The sequence below is a fragment of the Ostrinia furnacalis genome, unplaced genomic scaffold (genome assembly GCF_004193835.3).
Source record: "Ostrinia furnacalis isolate ACB-3 unplaced genomic scaffold, ASM419383v2 OfSCF4915, whole genome shotgun sequence".
NCBI classification, from domain to species: domain Eukaryota; kingdom Metazoa; phylum Arthropoda; class Insecta; order Lepidoptera; family Crambidae; genus Ostrinia; species Ostrinia furnacalis.
Genome location: NW_021135154.1, coordinates 1331930 through 1352258, shown reverse-complemented (window position 1 = coordinate 1352258; position 20329 = coordinate 1331930). Strand labels below are relative to the sequence as shown.

Sequence of the window (20329 nt, the reverse complement as noted above, 5' to 3'; positions counted from 1 at the left end):
TCCGATGGTCAAAAATTGCGTCTTCAAAAACCTGCGGTTAATGTCTAATTATCTGCTCCATTCAGTCGGCCCACCAAAAAAACGCCGCAACGATTTTCTATTACCGTCACCTTTCTTTTTTCCGATGTAATTGTACAACCTGAGCCCGAGCAAAGGGCAGAACAACAAAATGATTTACAGCCAAGGGCTAGTTAATTGTATTTTTCTCCAAAAAACGCGGGCATTATCTCCCGGCGGCGGACAGGTAACAAATCTTGCTTTTTAAATATTATTACTCATCGTGTTCGATTTGGGAACGCGCACTACGAATGCTTTATCACCACCACCTACTCGGCGTCCCGCGGCTCACCATGTTCTCGGTCCCCTAAACTTTATTCAAATGCGACACACATTCGTCTATCCGTCTCTCTCGCTCGTACGCGATTAGGCGCCGACCGCCTATCGCCGTCTCACACCCCACTAAAATAGACTGCCCAAGCGCAAAGTGTTCGTGTCAAAACTTTTGTATAGAGCCGGGTAATGGCTTACGAAATTTTTCCCCTGCCTCGTGACTTTTTTTTGTACAGTTCAGCTTTTAAACTGGGGTCGTGAAGTTGTGTTAAAAAATTCTGGATCGTTGATACGGTTATTGCATAGGTTTTTATGTATTGGGCAGATGCCTTCTCCGCTAGGTGTGCGCCGCACGATTCTGTTATAGTATGGGCAACAGTGTCAGTTGTAAATAAGGATTTGTATAGACCATACGTATCGCTGAAGTGGATCCGCTCCGAACTTTACAACCCGTAATGATTTTATGTGAAGTTAATTGAGTATTAAATACATTATTACAATTTATTGTTATTTACGGTGATCCAACAAGAAACTTAGAAGAATTTTATTACCGGTTTAGTGAATTTAGTGTTATTGAAAATTGTTTGAAGTGCATCAGTGTCGTCAGATATTCAATTGAGTGGTTTATTTGAAGATTTTAAAAGGATTATTGTTGCTTGTAAGTATCCATCTAGACTCATCTTTTAAACATAATGGTAAATTTTATTAAGATGTTCCTAATTTGAATTGTTATTAGTCTAGTTGACTGTTTTTATTGAATACAATTTAAAACAGGTTTTAAGGTTTTCAAAATATTATCCGTTGAATTTCTGCCTTCAAAAATCATTTGAGCAACATTCAATTTTTAATATCATCGTACTTCACCTGAAAAATTTCTCCATTATCATTAGTTATTTTCAATATGTTTATTTAAAAAATTTTAACGAATTTACGCGAACTTTGGAATTCGAATTTGCACGTTTAAAAATAATAAATTTTACCTTCAGCGGCCCATCTCAAACTCTTTAAAGTCCGAGTTGGAATGTATCGCGATAAAGGATGTCATCCGGATCGCCGGTCCTAAATGCAAAACCGAATCATATGTAATGCCGGATCGTGACCCGATAATGGACTTTACCCCCCAGAAGTCAAAGTTCATTATCGACTGCAGAACCGCGAAGGTCGATTTAGCCCTTTTTTGCCGAGACGAGACACAAGTTCTGACCTAGCTTTGGGAATTCATAAAATCAAAGCGTCCTCGCTTTGTTATTCTTCGAAGTCAATTTTGCTTTTTTTCGTCGCTACATAACATTTTTCGATATGAGTTCGATTCGGACCGATATCCGATTGAATGTTTAAATGCGCCTTGAGAATTATTCCGACTTCATTTTTTAAATATTAAGGTTTGTAAATTATTTGACCTTAGGTACTCCTTTAACTTTTTCTGGCATCTGAAACTGTGGCAGAAACATTTTCTTCCTTAGATTTTAATGGCTAATTAAAATTTTAACTGCTTATTTGATTTGGGAAAACTACTCTTTATATTTATTCCTTTTGATAATGTGAAACCTTTTTAATTCAATCTAATAAATGTCATTGGCATTCATGAAATTTTTATTGGCGACTCAGAACACTCCCTTTAAAAATGTTTTGATTCAAATTCGGAACGAAATAAAATACAAAACCGCTAAGAGCATTCCCTTCGCGGCACTCACTAAGTCGCCATATAAAATAAAAGGCAACAATACTGCCGGCACCTGTACAGAATTCACTGCTTTTATCACTTAGGTATTTTTGTGCAACTTCCTCAGATAGCGCTCTCTCAGGCTTGAGGAAATGAAATTCTTATCGTGGCTCAGTGTACCGAGGCACACTTCTTTCTGTTATCCGCGAAAGAAATATATGGGGGTACAGTCGCTTGCAATAACCGTCTGATTGCCCGGAATCAGCTAAATCTCTAGATCTAAAAATGCGGGGAAATTTTGGGGTGCGGATGGCTTCAAGTGATTCTATCAAGCGTTTGACTTAGATAGTGCTTGCTGAAATATTGAGGGGTTGGTTTGATGCGGGAGTTTCCACCGCAAGCAGCATTAGAAGCGGTATATGACATTCTTTTAAAGTAGATTATGCTTCAAATACGAATAGATAAGGAATAAGTCAAAAGTTAACCTCTTAGCAAGAATCTGGTGATGACACTGAAAAAGATAATCTGAATCGGAGGCAAAATAATTAAGATTAACGACATAATCCATCAAGAGACCGCTAAAGCCACAGATATAAAAATCATGTAAAACGTTTGTAAAACATAACCGGCTAACATTTGGCAACAAACATCAGATACGTTAATACACTTACCGTGCGCCAAACAAAATACAGTGATTACAATCAGAAATCACAGAGAGAGCTTAAAATTTTCAACAATGATGTCCCCTTTTTCATTCTGACGCTTAACGAAATTTACGACTCCCGCGCCGGGGACGCTGCGTGCCTGATGCTTCTAAAAATGTGTCAAACTTTTTTACAAACTTCTTTCATTTAGTCTCGTCCGGCCTTGCGGGTTTTTATTTCTATTGTTTATTTTTTGGCCTCTATTGAAACGTCGTCGGGCAGATTTGAGCAACGGCGTAAAAAGTAGACGCTTCTGGGATAATGAAATGAAATTGCGCCTTTTAAATGCCCTTTGTGCGTACTGATACTGTTGTCGTTTGTTTTTTAAGATCGAACGTCGAGTGAAAACAATGCTTGAAAGTTTAAATGGACTTTCTCCACTACTAGGAACTGCTAAAAAACTACAAAACCTTGTCTATTTCATACACAGATGTTTATTTTACCAAGTTTGAAGCTTAGTTCGAGGATTCAGATGCGCTCATTTCTAAAACTAAGTTTTGATGTAAGTCCCGCTCGCATGGAAGCGGCGCAAACCGGTTAAAATCTTTTATTTTTGTTCCGAACAGCCATGTAAACTCTCTTCTAATAAGAATTATTGGAATACTAATGAGTCCAAAGTTTTAAAAGTTGAAGAATTTAACAATACATAAGTAGTTAGAAATTGTATAATTTGTATACTTTTGTCTGAGATTTCCATTACAAATGTGTACTTTGAGTTATTTTGTTGACAGCTGTCTCAACTGAGAAGTTACAAATATTCATACTCCATAATAAATACAACAATAATCTTGAGTAACAATAATCAGGCACAATAATATTAGGGCCTCTCTCTGGAGATACATACTTATGAGTTTAATGCAGAGGTATAAACTTTTTCAAACGTGATAGGTATATTTGCTTTTGCTAATAATTGATTTTTAGCTCCATGTGAAGAAGTAACGTATAAAGTCATTTTAACAGATAAAGATTAACCAATTTAATCCACTGAGATTTCAACCATCGGATCCAAATTAGCTCCAAAATTACAAAACGTAATTTATTAAATCGAGTTCGTTTGTTAATGAGTAATTTAATTAACATGCGTGTTGATTATAACGTGATTATCGTATTTCTAATCTGAAGCTATCGACACTCGTAAATTTAATTTGAATCGATGGATAGCGGCTATAAATTGTATGAAACGGGTTGATTGATAAAATGAATTTTGATGGTGAGAATTTAACATCTAAATCCCATTATTAAGGCCCTTAGTAAATAAAACTATAAAGTTGTCACTGTCATGTTAAAAATAAACTTGATTATGACTCGTATCACTGGAGACATAAAGGCTCAGAATTAGCTTACCATTTATGATTTTGTCATAGTTTTAATAGAGTTCTTATATTCTACGTAATAAAATACTACAAGTTTATTTTCAACCGCAATTGTTTTGCTTCCCTACACTTCACACGTTTTAATAAATTAAAATAACGCATTATTTAATTCTATTAAACAATTCTACGGTTCTTGAAGTTAATTTAGTCCGCCCACTAGACAATAGACTCACACGGCTTCATTTTAATTAATTTTTTCGACTTAAAATTCTGTTGAGAACCAGTTTTGGCTCGAGAACTGTTGTAGATAGAGTTTAAATAAATTAATAGAAAGCCTCTGTATAATTTCTGATAAGAAAATTACGCCTGTTTATTAATTACCTATTATTTTTGGCCCTAATTAGGTGTGTGTGGAGTTTGAATGCACACAATAAGGTTTGGTAGCTTTCTCAGGGTTTTATTAAAATGTTAATGTACTGAAATGTCGGTAAAGTCTTTTGAAGTTTGCTTACTTATGTACTGTATTATAAGTTATGATAGCGGCGGTATAATTTAATTGTTTATTTCTACTATTATGTTGTTCAAATTGTAATAGACTCTACCAATTCAATTTACTATTTTCAGCAATTATCAATCATTTCAATTAATACATTTCATGTTATTTCCAAATGCCTTCATCTTGAATTAAATACAGGATGTATCAAAAGAAAGTTTATTTACAACATTATTGTTAGTGACTCAAATAACTAAATGTTCATTTATTAAAATTGGTAAGTAGAGCGTGCACTTATAAATATTTGTTGTTATTGCCTCATAAAGAACAGATAATGGTCTTAAAATTGTTGCTGTTTATTTAGTATTTTCATTGAATTTCGGCGTCGAACAGAACTTCTGTTCGATGTGTTATGTAAAAAATGCGCATACAAAGTGCATTCATTAAGTTTTATACCCATTTCGCGTCAAAACAGATAAAACGTGCATTTTTATCAGTGTCAAGTTAAAATGTCTATTGAGGTATCAAATTAGCTATCAGACAAAGGTGTGTTACAAGTTATACGCACACCTTGTAATAAAATGTATAGAGTTATGACCGAATAGACAGCGGAACACAACAGAATACATATCATAAAGTAGACGCGCCGATTAGTGTCGCCGTAAATGGAAAAACCAAATTCACTCAAATCTTATGCTAATTATGAAAAAAACTTTTATTTTTTAAACAACAAAAAGGTGTTCATATTTTCGACGTTCGAATTTCGAATTTAGAGACGCGTAGGCGCACGATACAGACGCGTAAAAGATTTTAATCTGTCCCGATGTGGGCAGTGAGTTATAGATTTTTTTCTTTTAAAATATATTTCGCTGGTCTCCTATTCATCAACTAATGAGGTTTTACAACTTGATTCCTTCCTCTGTGCACTCAATCAAAACGACGCGGTTACTTAATAATAATAATAACTCAACTAATAAGAGAGCTGTAAATTTTGGAAAAATAATACCACCAACATTTGATTAGGTCTCTACGTTGTAATTGAGCGGAAAATATTGGTCGTCGGTCGTCTTTGAAGAAAGTGTCTCATCACAAAATACACATTATTTTAGTACATAAGGCCGCGTGCATACACAAGCGGTGCGGCCACAGCTGCCGGCATGTTAACTGACAGCTTTTAGATTAGGGCCCACCCTCTCGCCCCCCCACTTCCCCTCCCAAATTGAGAGCTCGCTGCACCGTTTTAAATTAGTAACGGTTACCAAATTGCCTTTTAATTTCGTGCCCGTTATTAAGAACATGTTTAGGTAATGACTCGGATTTTCTTCCCTTTGTGTTATCATTCCATTTTTTTGTTCACCTGTGCCTTAGTTTTTAATCCATTCCTTTTAAAATATTTCATCGATTCGTTTCAATATTTATTATAAACTATGAATTTAATATACTTATTCAATTTCAATATTAAAATGTCGAGTGATCTCAAAAGATAACAATCGACCGCATCCGAAATAAAACCCCAACAATGAACTTGAACATTACAAAATATTGTATCAGCATTAATATTAAATGCAATCCCGAGTTCAATATTGAGTTACAAGTAACAAGAACAACAGTCGGACATTGAGAAATCTTTCATCTCATCTGTATCGGTACCCGGCAGTTATTCATTGTGTGTTTTTTCTTTCGTTTTTTCGTCCGCTGAGCCCGGGGCGCGGCGGCCCTGCCCTAGCCGCGAGTTTCGTGGCCCAACCCTAATTTTAATGGCTGCTCACCTCGTCACATCCGGATAACAAAGTATGGAATAGATTCAAGTTTGAATATTTAAAAATAGAAACGGTTCTTTTTTTAAAAGTACAATAATATTATTCTTTTATTAAACAGAACAATCAGCGAGGTCGTTAGTGTGAGTAGGCATTGAATGATAGCAATTTTATATTGTTTGCCCGTCATTTCCAGTAGGCGGATCTAATTGCCTTAATTAATCTGCTATAAATCAGTCATTTATTGGTTGGTTTGATGTGGCAAACACACATCATGTGTTATTATTCACTGGTTTTTGCTTACTTGATGATTCTACTGTGAATCGTTCAACGTATACGAATATGAAATCTTTAACACTAAGATTAACAACTGCTTATTCCTCAGTTTTTTGTTCTGAAGCATCCAAGCCATTCGTCGTATTTCTCAAGTTCCACTGGTTTTCTAGAATGTAATTGTTAGTTTATCATGATTATTTATTGCATAATCAGTGTTTATTGCTCTTCACTTTTCCGTTTTAAATTTACGATTATGGACTGAACTCAAAACAGCAGGTAATTAAGACGTCGTTAGATAATGTGGTACAGAATACTGAGAATTTGAAATAAGTTAAGACGGACATAAATATTAGTTAAGACATTGTCTCACTCGCATCGTGCTGTGTGAAAGACGTTATGTCACGATCTTGAAGACCTTGATGATAGAAACATCTTTGGTTTAAGATTAATGGTTAATAGCACACTTACGTGTCATATTCTTTGGCAATTTTTTAATACTGCTTACCAATTTTTGAAGAATGTCATTGATGATTTTATTCACCTGTCAGCACTTTCCTTCTATCCTTGCCTTTTTAAAATGTTTTAAAGCTTAACCAAGGTGTCTTTGAGTCGTGAAAGTCTCAATCGAAACAGTTGTAAGGCGATCGTTATTGGCTAAAGTCTCTGCCACATTGTCCATCATCCTGCATTTGTCATTCCGTGTTAGATTCAATATCCATTAAGCCAATATTCAATGAAACGTTAACTATACTAAGCGTATCAGCTCAATCCATTTCCCGGCATAAATTAATTAAACCCATTCGAATTGGATTTCTGTGTTGGAAGCGTATTAATACAAACTATAAGTCATCCGCAGTGCACTCGGCCAACAGCTCGGCAAGCTGATGCATGAATTACGGGTGTCGGGTCTCTTCGACCCCGTGTCGGATCGACCGACGCTTTTTGTTATATTCAACCCTTAATTGCTGAAAAGTTTTCACGCCGTACCGCTGGTCACGCGTATTTTATTACTATGAAATTGAATTATTTATGGCACCGAGCACGAGAGCGACCATTGTGCGCCGCGGAACGCGGCAGCTGAATTTTAATATTGAAATTATTTACGCGGCCATATCCTACACAAGATTAGTATATTGTCCTTGTCAAAATGACAGAATCAGAGCGAGAGGCTTAATTGCGTCGCCCCTAAAGCCTTGTCCGAGATTTATGTATATCCAATCCGGGTGCCTAATCCCGCTCCTGCCGGGTCCATCCGACCCGGGAAAGGTTTTCCCGGTTATTTTCCGTGGAACTTTTAATCCAGCCGAATACCGACATACATCATACCGGATTAAGAGGTTTAAATTGGAAGTTACCGACGTCCGAAATAAATTTAAATCGGCTGGCACACGGTATTGTGATATCGGTTCAGATGCTAAATGGGAGCCAATTTTATACCGCAACTAAATCTTCTAAAGAACGGTTAGAAAAGTCCGTTTATATTTACATTGGAATAACCGCGGGGCTTTATTAAATTACGTACACCTTTATAATTAACTCATTTATTTGCATGTTTGTTTAATATTAAATTATTGTCTTTAACAAATAACAGGCTATCGTGGAAAAAGTAAAAACAATGGATACATAATTACATTTTTCTTTTTTCAATGCATCCAAAATAGCGATGTATTAACAAGATAGGTGTTTCGCGATGTAAATTCTTCATTATTTATTTATACAATATAAATAAGAAAGACTAAAGCGTCAATAACACATTTATTGCGCACATGTGAAATTAATTAATTAGCCAAATTATATTTGTACATTTTATTTCTTTGGCTCTACATGAGTCAGTTATAATTAATTGATTAATGAAATACCATAACGTTAACTATGAGAGTCTAAAAAGTAACCTTTATTTTCTTTTAAATAACTGTAAAATATTTTTCAAAATTTAGCAGCTATTCTCTATAAAAATACACATAAACAAATTTTACTCATATTCGAGTATGTGAGTATGTAAACCTATGAAAACAATGCTATGTAAGCAGCTAAGTATCGGAACGAAATTAAAACGGTTAGGTACCAATAAGGGTGTTGTAAATCATGGGAATGCCTAGCATGCGACCCTCTCAAGTGGACCTTTAGGGGACACCTGACCTGCCTGCCGCTGATACGTGGGACACCCTGTATTTGTATGTATATAGGGTTGTGTATGGCTGCATATCGATGCGATGGCCTGAAACGTGGGACACCCTGTATTATAAAGGCTGTGTTTGGATGCATATCGATGGCTCTTGGTGGCCAAGTGTAAGATAAATCATGCAAATGTTCAGCATGGCATATGTAGTGGAACTTTGGGCTATCATAGGCACAAAGGTGAATTGATTATGTATAAGATTTAGGTCTTAGTGTTGCATAAAAAGTGTTTTTACATTTGGGTACACTCTCTTGAAAAATAATTCCAATTCAAAAAAATTAAACAATTTACTTAGATAAAAATGCATAACAGTAATCATAATCATCATAATCAAAACCACCAATAATTGCAAAACTACAGCAATAAGCGCTTCAAATCCAGTTGCATTTCCAAAGTGACAATCATAATTTCCCCCGTTTCTAATTTTGCAATTTAGGCACGTGAATACGTGATACATCACGTGGCCGTGTCAGCGGTAATCTATTTATGCGCGGACAGACGTACTGATACACACGTAGTATGATGCATACAGGGTGTGAAGTTGTCTGAAAACTGAAACGTTGATGCACATCACTATCTCAAGCGGAGTTAACGCTGATTAAGAGTGACGTAGACACACGTATGGGCTTATAAACAAAAAGCATTAAATTCACTGACTAAGCGTCCTTGGTCCTTCTCCTTACGTAATGAAACGGGGATTCTATAGTAATGAAACATCCAAGTTACCTACACAATATGGCAACGAAGATAAGTTAGAGAATATAAGACCAGGATTCACCGCTGAACTGATGCATGCTATCATGATAGAAGCTTGGCTCTACATAAGACAGTAATGATAACTTTTTTAGAGTGCAAGAAAAATTAACTCTTCTTAGAGTTACTTTACATGAAAATAAATTTTGATTCATTATCAAAATTAAATAATTATGTTAAGTACCTATAATACGCATACCGTTATGATGTTACCAAAAAATCCAAATTGAAATATTTGTAATTTCTCCAAACAAAAAATATCGCTGACTCTAATCTATAATTACGTTACCACGCATCTGAGTTGTATGTAAAGTTTTTACCTAACTTTCCCCATACACCCTGTATAGTATATTGCAACGGCGTGAACGCTGGATGAGGACGTAAATCATTAATCAGCAGCGTCATTTGTTTCTGGTGAAATTATTAATGACGCCGGGATTACAGCGATGGCCGTTTAAAACTATTGTGGTAGCTTTTTGTTTGCAAAAATAACCGAATTTATGTGCTTTTGTTTACCTTTAATCGGATATCTACGTATAATATACTTAAGCAATTACATTTTTTTATAACTGAATGAAAGATGTGCGCGCATGAAACAGTAATTAATGTATTAGTCCAGCACTTAACTCAGTCAGTGCCTCAGATACTATGGGGATTGGGAGTCGCACGGGAGTGATGATATTGACTGACATATGGTTGCCAGGTCCAAAAACACAAAATCCGGACCATGTGCTTCATTTGGCCGGACATTTTACCCTAAAAGCCGGACATGCAACTAGTGAGCTCACGAGTGAGTACTATCATCATCGGTTGCCTAACGTCCTGATGCGTGCGTGCCTTAGGTATTCTGTGGCTCGACTATCGCCTGACGCGGCAGCCAAATAAAAAGCCGGACAGGCCGGACATCGGTTATTTTGGCCGGACACGCAATCAAAAAGCCTAACTATGTCCGGCTTTATCCGGACGCCTGGCAACCCTAGACTGACATTAATGACGTGACAGAGTATACAAATCTGAAGCACATTTGACGTTCCAAAAACACATTTGCCTGTCCCATACCTCAGGCACTGACTAGAGTTAGTTAACTGCTAGAACCATCGCTAAGTTTTTTTTAATACCATTTCATTTCTTTGGCTCTATAAGTCAGTTATATCTATGGAATACTACTTATAACGGTAACTATGAGTATCTTGACAAGAAACCCTTATTGTGGGGAGCTTGTTGTTTGTGAAAATAACCAGATTTGTGTCCTTTGGTCACCTATAATATCGGATTGGCTTGGTATCTACGTACCTATATTAATACACTTAAGCAATTACATTCTTTTATATCTGAATGAAAAATATGAGCGAACAAAGTAATAACTCATTTTACAGAGTAAATTAGTAGTCTACACTAATATTATAAAGAGGAAAACTTTGTTTGTTTGTTTGTTTGTTTGGTTGTAATGAATAGGCTCAAAAACTACTGGACCGTTTGTAAAAATTCTTTCACCATTCGAAAGCTACATTATTCACGAGTAACATAGGCTAAATTTTATTTTGGAATAAAATAGGGTTCCGTAAAATATGTAGATAATGTAGCCCACGCGCGCGAAGCCGCGGGCGGAAAGCTAGTTATTAATAGCCATGTAGTCTTGACTAATGATATCAACTACACGACACAGTGTGATGGCAACAAACATCGGAATAGCTGGATATAGCTCTTATTAATCTCTAATTAGCCTTAAAAAATATCCAATCACGTACTCTATCAAGAGCTTTCTAACCATTATCATCAATTTTCTGATGGATTGCTGCTCATTTACCAAAACATCAAGTTTTCCTACCAGTTAAGTATAATAGATATGCTTTTAGGTTCAATTATTAAGATCATTATTAACTGAGCTGTAAAATTGTTTAAATAATAATTAATCGCTCATTCAAGTTAGTGTGACCGTGCATTATTAATCGTAATTTTGTAAGAAAAACGTTTAAAAACAAATGGCCCGAGGACACTATTAACAAGAATGGCATTATTGCATATAACTACATACATATTTATAGTATAAACCACAGTTTTTATAAACACATACCCTAAATACAAGAAGTTCCATTAATTTTAGTTGCATTTCTGAATTCTAGAAGTTTAGGTAATTTGTCCATTTTGTATTTTTGTTTCCCCTTATTGATTAATTTACTTACCTACCTTTAAAATGTTCAAAAGAACAAATATTAATTTTATTGTTTGTGAAACAAAAAATAACCTAACTAACACCTTAATCTCTAACTAGTTAGTTGTCCTAAACATAGTACAATATATTTGCAGCACAGAAGGCCGTAACGGCGTTTTAAAGAGGCGACACGCGACGTAGGCGCAGCGCCGCGCGACAATTAATGTCGCCGGCAACAAATGACGCAGATGATGAATGATGCACAGTGCAGCATATTAGACTCAACATTTTTGTTGCAAAATCGCTCTTAATACAACTACGTAAGATACCAGTATTCAGCTTGATACCGTTGATACAATCCCGCGTCCGTGCTCTCTGGACTACGATATAGAGTTACATAACACAAGGAAGATTGCGAAGTACGAAATCATTTAGAACTGCGTCATTTGCGATAAAGTATAAATTGCCAAAAAATTGTCACAATCAAAAAGTTTTCACAATCAGCTGTAAATAAAAAAAATATTTATCGTTTTAGATAATTATGTAGGAAATAGACACAAAAACCTGTAAGTAAATACGTTCATTAAAACAAAAGAATAAAGGTAATTTAGCTAAACATAATTTACCTGGGTACCTCACCTTATCCTAGTTTAAAATTACTAATTTGAAAGTGTAGGTATGTAAATGAAGTTTTTAGTTATTTAAATTTATTTATTTAAAACAAAGTAAATGCTAATTAAATATCGAGTACTAACAAGCGTCTAGTCAAATAACTCACAAGCTATTTACTTCTACCAACCTATCTAATTAAATAATATTTATTAACTACCTATCTAGTATTCAACCGTATGATTTAGCATCGTAGACAAATGAGGCGTTCGTCTAATATTAGAGATGTGACCACAAATAAATCACATTAAAACTACGTGATAAATAACGGTTATAAATCACAGAGGAATATATCAAGAAGGGTGTATAAATCATTGTTCTGAAACTCGTGGAGCTTAAACAAAATTCGTGGCTAATCAAGTGTTAAGTTTGCAGCGAGTTCAGTAGGAGGCTGGAAGGGTGAAGTGGAGGCATAGAGGGAATAGAACAGACACCGCACAGTAATTTTAAAGTATTAAAAATCATAAAAAATATCCGACTTTGTGTAAACGAGTTCAACAAAATAGCATCTTTTACAAAATGCCTCAGATCTTGATTTGAAATCGATCGTACATCATAGGATTTAACCAGGAATTTCATGAGCAAGATTTATTCCTAACTATTCTCCATCAACTTTCACTTACAATACATTCATTTTAAAAAATCGTAATAATATGTTTCGCTTTTTAATTCTTCATATAGTAATTAATGATCATGGCTTATTGCGGAATTGTTCCTCCTCTCGTTTTCACCACAACAACTCTTACATAGGCAAGCAAGATCGAAATCTAGTCCTCTTACATTTCCACGACTTATTTGTCTTAATGTCCTATGTCCCCTAGATTGGGCAGAGGGCGTCCACAACAGTCCTCCATCGCGATCGGTTTTGAGCTTCGCTTCTGATGTCGCTCCAAGTTTTGCTGATTTTCTTCGCCTCATCTGTTACAGTGCGCCACCAAGTTTGTTTGTGACGACCACGTTTGCGTTTTCCTTGGAGGTTCCTTACATTTCCATATGACCGTAAGGTCCAAAGTGTTTATTAAATCATAAACACACCAGTTCTGTAAATATATTTATTTTAAAACTATTTTTGCTTACTGTAAATACGTACTGATCTCTTTAGGCTGTGGCAAAGGAAGGGTTGTAACCACCGGAGGGCCGGAGACGTAATATAAACTGCCGGAGGACTCGCGTGATTAATGGATGTGTAATTGTTCCACATAATATACTATCTAATAGATACAGCGACGGTCAACCGTGATGCCGACAAGATACGGTGTTGTTGTTTAATTGAGAAAAGGTTTTTTATAAACAAAAAGCATTTGGTGAATTTATGTGATTTTAATTCGATTTAATGTCTTCACTGCGGTTTTGCAAGAGGAGTAGTGAATTTTTGATCAATCATTTTTCTGCTCGTTTGCCGCCTGTCCCATAAACACAACAATAATTTAGCTAGTAGACATTTCTTAGTTATAGATAATTCAGTATAACAATTTTTTTCTAAGTCCATATCTTCTTAAGTCCACATGATAATTTAATTTACAAAAATTTCGTAGATATTCTCTCAAAAACATAGGTAGTAGGTACTATGTAGTTGAGACACACACTAATGGACTCTTCACACTTACGATTACGACTCTATGACTATTGACAACATGTCAAAATTGTCGGAAGGTCGAATAGTTTGGTGAGTATTCTGCATAAATGAGTCGTAATAAAAAATAGAACAAAGTAATAATTATTGTATGGATCCCTAAAACAACAATTAATATCTACCTTTGACCTGTAGCAATTCCTCTTCCAAATAAGTGTGCTTCTGTATAATTTGCGTGCCTATTTTATCAAATTGCCTAGTTCTATCCTAATATTTAGCTTATCACCGGCTAGTGGCCTATACAACCTATTTAGGTTATGATTTATTATGAATCGAGAGATATTGTCGAGTAATTATCAGGGCAGATAAATGTTATTTGCGATACAATATAATTTACTGTTGTGTTTCAATCATTCAATGGTTAAATATAGTTTCTATTTGCTCTTAAACCTTGGGACTAAATCGAATGCAAACAAATGCAGTATAACTACTATGTAAAAAACGAACACCTTTTTGCTTTTAAAATCTTGAAATAATTGAAGATAAGCATTAGAATATTTAAATTAGATACAATTTAATTAAATAACCCAATTCAAACTGAAATTAAACTTTCATATTAGAGCCATCCGCCTGTTAGTTGTATTGAATTAGATGCCTTATCTCGGCAACCATCTTTTAAGAGGCCACAGTCTATTGTCGTATTAAAGTTCATTTAATTACACGCTGAACGCTCGTATACTTAGTATAATGATGCAGAATGCGCTATCTTGCCATTACCTAACTTAGGCGATAAATAATTCAATTACTACCTTACAACGGACGGGGCGGAAAATGCTGGGTGGGCTGTAATTGCACTAATTACGTCAATCCCTCTATGTTATTAGCGATGAATTATTGATGCGCCGTCGCGTGATAAATGATCTACACTCGCACAGAATGCCGATTCCATTTTATTTACCGTGTCGCTCCTAAATACCTAACGTGATTGATTAACAAACAAAATTAATCAAAACGGCAAACGTGTGCCGAATTTGGGCATTGCGTTGAAGTTCGTCTACGCGCCGCTAGATGTCGCTCTCCGAAAAATAGTTCCGTAATCCGCCGCGAGCGCTGTAGGCGCGCAATAAAAGTTTTTATTATTATTTTATTGCGCAGTTATCGGAGTTGTTTATTGACATTCTATTATAAAGTCGTAAATAAGCGGTGGATGGAGTGCAGTAAAGCCGTTTGTCATGCGGAGCAGATTTGAGATGATAGTGACACCGCGGTGAAGGCGTCAGAGGTCGTGATTTACGTTGGACGTTTATGGTACAATTTGTTGAATAGGCGATTACGAGCGCATTAGTTTTTATGAGGCATTAAAGTTGATTTTAATGGGCAGTTCCTCAAATGTTTACATGTCGAACGGTAGCTTATTAGGGTAATATGAATTTTATTATGTCATATTAGCTAACTGCCTATTATAATGAAATGATATCAAACACTTATCATCATAATTAACATTAAAATTCATTCATGAATGTAAAACACGATACGAAGTATTATTACAACTATAATTAATTAAATTTAATTTAATAGTCAATAATTATGTGCAATCAGAAGACGAGTTATTAAATACTGTTTTTTCTTTATTATTGGTCATAATATTTTTTTGAATATTTTATACTAGCTTTAAGTTTCCTCAAAATTTTAAAATCTGTTTTTATTCCAATTCAATGAGAGAATCATTAAAGAATAACGGTCTTAGGCACGTGGATTTAAAAAACAAATGACAGCACTTTAATAACTTATCTTTAATCAATTAACAATCCCATCCCGAGTGCATTAGCCATATCTCATGCCGCAGTATGGAGATGATCAGCCTTTTTAATAATAATACAATAGGGGTGCTCAGCGTCCCCTAAAAATTAAAATGGCGTCGGAGCGCGCGCTTTCGATTGGCGGCCATAGTTCATTCGCTCGCCGGCCGGGGCGCGCGGTGCACGTCGTTTGTCTATGTCCAGGACCTCCCCTCTAGGAGAAATATCTCAGACGCAAGGGTGCGAGTGACAATGTTGCTCTATAAATCGATGTGTCAAAACAGGGACCGCCGAAATTTATGGGTTGTATCGCATTGTTTTTTGGGAAGGACACAAATGTTTTTGTTTTTTTTTGGAAAATAGCAAAGAGGAAAATAAAAATAGATTTAACTCTCATAATAAAATACCAATGTAGAGTGAAATGAAAACTTTTTGCGATAGATACTGGTCAACACTGAAAAATTTTCCAGAGACTTTTTGTTTGTTTTCAGTAAAATGAAGTGTGCTGATTACGAAAATACCATTGGTTTCTTTCTAGCAGCTCTAGTTTTCATTTTATACCCAAGTTAAAAATTATTACAAAAATACGATTTTTTACGTACTTTATTTAAAACAGCAACTGTGGTTGAGGAAAAAAATGTCTTTTATTAGATTTTCTTGAATGCTGTGCCTGTATCAGATCCCGACAAAGATTCCAGCAGTAATTGGCCATCATATGTATGTCCCATCTGCCTTGGTAACGTTTTTCCATAGTGCGAATATCTTGGTGAAACCTTTCACCTTCCATCTCCAAGGTTATCGNCGCGGCTGTCCCATAAACATATGAAACATGAATACTTAGTATAATCTGCCTGTTGTCCTAAGCGAAAATTCACTATTTTCAAATCTACACAGGTTTTCCAGCTATGCTTTTCATACTTCAGTTTTTCCAATACCAAAGAAATGTTAATATAAAAGTAGTTAATGTACGCAGATTTAACGAAGGCCGTGATGGATTTACGATACTTTGCGAAGGTATATAAGCCACAAATAACACAAAAACTATTTGAATCGTTTAAACAACGTCTTCCCTTCGTAGCCATTGTTTTAATTGCGATTTTTTTTTAATGTACCCGTTTAAATTTGACGAATAATGCTCCGTCACCTTCAATGCGGGTAGAATGAAAAATCTCGAAAACTAGAGCTGCTACGCAAATTCTGGTGTGATTTTTGAAATTAGCACACCATAATACTTGAAACATAATAATAATATTCTTGGAAAATTTTAAAAAGTTTAAATTTGTTGGGCAGTATAATTTTATCCCGTTCACAATACGAAAAGTTTTTTTTGTGTCTAACTCTGATATAGATTTTCAGTATTATAAATGTAGAGTTTCGACATTTCTTTTCAACCCGAAAACGTCAAATTCCAACCGCTTGATTTATTTCGAAGCTTAATTAGTTTTTTCGTGCTGCCTAAACATAAGTAATCCTAATCTATGTTTATGAATGTAGAGAAGCAATAAGTCAGAGAGACAGGTTCAACTACTGATTAGGTTCCCAAAATGCGTCTGCTTTTACCAAAATTCGTTTGCTGCTGAAAAAAAACCACAATGACTGAACTGACCCTTATTATGTTAGTTGTAGAGTCGAAGTCAGGAGATTTTTGATTTGGTCAGATGTAACCTTGGTTTGGTTTTCAGAGCTTTGCGTGTCTAAAGACAGTTTAAGGGGGCTCACGCACTTCTCCGAAATTATTTTAATAAACCAGGTTAGGTGAATGTTTCTGATATTTTTCCGACTGAAGGGAAAGTTGGTTGGTTTATTTTTCTATTTTCATCGGAATTCGGGGGCCCCACGTCGTAATTTTCACTTTTTCAACACTACAGTTATACTCTGATAACAGCAATTTATTGCTCTTCGATATTAATTTATTTGTTAATTTTTTATTTCCTACTTTGTAGGTAAGCGTAAATCTAATTAGAATGATTACAAGTAAATAAGTAAATTGGCTTGGGTTCATGTATTTGTTATTTCTAATAATAGGATGTGTTCTAAAATAATAATTATCAATATTCAGTGTACGTCTCAGACATTATAATTTAGAATTGTTAACGATTACGGCGCATAGATAAATAATAATTTGCATTGTTCCAACCAGTATTAAGTCCGACAAAAGTTGACCAAAAATAAATCACCGACAACAACTCTATCTTTGAAACAAAGCATTCGCAACGATTATTATCTTTAGAACAAACTTAATGCATTTAAGGCTAGTAGCGACACGGTCTAGAGACATTTTGCTATCAGGCAAGCTTACCTTTTCACACAGCATCATCTTATTCCCTTTAAAATAGAGTTCATTTTGTGGTATTACAATTGTAGGGTCCTGGCAAATATAGGGTTGTAAGTTCTGGCCATGATAATACGTCTTAAGTTGAAGGTGGTAAGGTTGAGAATGGTGGCTGTTTGAGCGGTGATAATGTTAAATAAATACTAGAGGAGCAGTCGTGATCGAGGATCGTGATTGCGACACCGGCTGCGTGCCCTTTGTACACGGTTCCGTACCCGTGAAAAATCACTAGAACATATGCAAGTGCCTGCCAGCTCCCTGGCGACGTTCTAATCCAGGGTAGCGTTGGCAGAAAAAGTGGGGAATTGATTGATTGGCTTTGAAGAAGCAAGGTCCTCTGCTCCCCTCATCCACTTAAACTGATTAGGTCCAGGAGTTCCATTAGGAGTTAATCATGCAGTCCTACTTAACCCTTGCAGTGCCTACTCTACAGGAGACATGAGTAAAAACAGTGCGATCGCTTATCAGTTCTTCTTTGGGTGGCTTTTGCATTAGCTACGAGTACTTACCTGGCGAAAAACGTTAAAAAATCAACAACATAGTGCCTATAAAATTCTTTGTTCAGATGTTTATTGCTACAAAGTTTTCACTTTTGGAACTTGTTTGAAACTTAGTATTCAGTGTTATAGTTTTTTTTAATTCTCATTTTTTTATAATAGGAACTTACAATATTATGATACCTTAATTTCATATCAAATGTTAATCCTTAGAACGCACTTGACCTCTAAATGGTTGACTGAACGATCTACTGAAAAACGATTTTCACGCGCGCGTAATTGTGGCCCATAATAAAACAATAACTCAACTCAACAATACACAATTTTCGACTGTCATCAATCAATCCTAACAAGACGTACGTCGTACACGTTACAGATATCCTGAAACGTTTTTCTGCTGACCACCCCAATAAACAATACAGCAAATAAGCATTTGGTGTAGGGTTGCCATCCGTCCGAGTTCTAATTTAGAGGGCGTCCGGGAAGAGTCCGAGTGGGTTTAATTTGTTAAAAAAAAAAAAAGTTTTCTTTTTATCTACAACGAGGAAGCTCTTGACTTATATCTCACCTGATGGTAAGTGATGATCAGGCCGAAGGTGGAAGCGAGCTTCACCCGGAATCCTCAACCACAGAGGAACTGGCTATCTTACCTCTAACTGCCGGAACACGACAATGCTGTTAACATAGTCTTGGGCCAATGCCGAGCGATGCGTCTAAGTTTTATAAAAACCTGTTGACATATCCGCGTATTGTCCTGCTTGCCAAATTTTAGAGATGGCAACCCTAAATTGGTGTAACACGCGAGCATTATGCATCGGTGAGGCGGCGCGGGCGCAGCTATCGGCAGATAAGTTTTAATTAAAACCGCTGCCCCGCAATAGGAGGTTTGAAATCATGTTATTATTATTTTGTAAGACAAAAGGCAGTTGAACCATTTAAATATTCCAGAAACATCATAACGTCATAGTGTATAATTAGCTTATTGATTATTTACATTTGAAAAACTAAGCTGAAAAGGAACGTTAGAATGAAAATGAAGATTTTTTGAAAACTGAAAAGTAGAAGCATGCAATTAATGCGCCATAAACTGGAGTAAGCAAAGTAACTTAGCTTACATGCTTTGGCACTTCTTGAAGGATTCATGAATGGATGTCCTCAACTTAAATATTACAAACATTTCTGCTAGTAGATTGAAGTCTAATACTTCATAATCACTACATGTCATGATTTTAATACTTTTCAGAACGTTCTACTAAATTACGCAGAGCTGAGTCACATACGCGTCGCGCCATACGAAAGTGTTTGTTTACAGTCCAAATCAGTACTAGAATCGACACCCGATTAGACCAATAGTGTTAATTTAGAATTCGAACACCGAACCCGACGAGTATGGCGCACAAGGGATCATAAAATATTATGACTCTATTCTATTCGATACGTGATAAAACGGATCAATGGTGAATGTTAATACTGGCCCTACGGTGGCGACACCGATGAGCTTCCCGGAAGTATAAGAATGGACATTCTCGGGCTTTAGACCTTTGCTGGGGTCATATTGAGTACTAAAATAATGCATGGAAACAGGTTATGTATTTGTATTCGATGGTAAACGTCAGACTTCCGTAGAAGAAAATTTATACTAACNATACTAACACCCGTATTCACAAACGGTGCTTGCTTAAGTGAAGAAGCAAATCAAACGCACAGCGTTGAATAGAGCTCTGTGATTGGTTCGTGTGTCATCCTGTGTGTCCACGTGCACTGTGAGACCTCTTAGTAATGTTTGTGAATACGGGCATAATGCTCGGTTGCGCCATTTTACATTAACTAATAACAAAA

At 35.8% G+C, this 20329-nt stretch overlaps 1 protein-coding gene across 2 annotated transcripts in view; it reads left to right on the top strand.

The window, feature by feature from the left end:
• The window catches only part of LOC114360186 (homeotic protein antennapedia), a 218286-nt gene that overhangs the window by 70788 nt on the left and 127169 nt on the right, over nt 1-20329 (top strand). Inside the window, exon 1 of one of the 2 annotated variants that reach the window (XM_028314777.1) lies at nt 583-988. The exons of the other annotated variant lie outside the window; for it this stretch is intronic. The gene's annotated coding sequence lies outside the window, so the exon portion shown is untranslated. Of the gene's footprint in view, nt 1-582; nt 989-20329 lie in introns of those variants that run through there. 2 annotated transcript variants of the gene reach the window in all.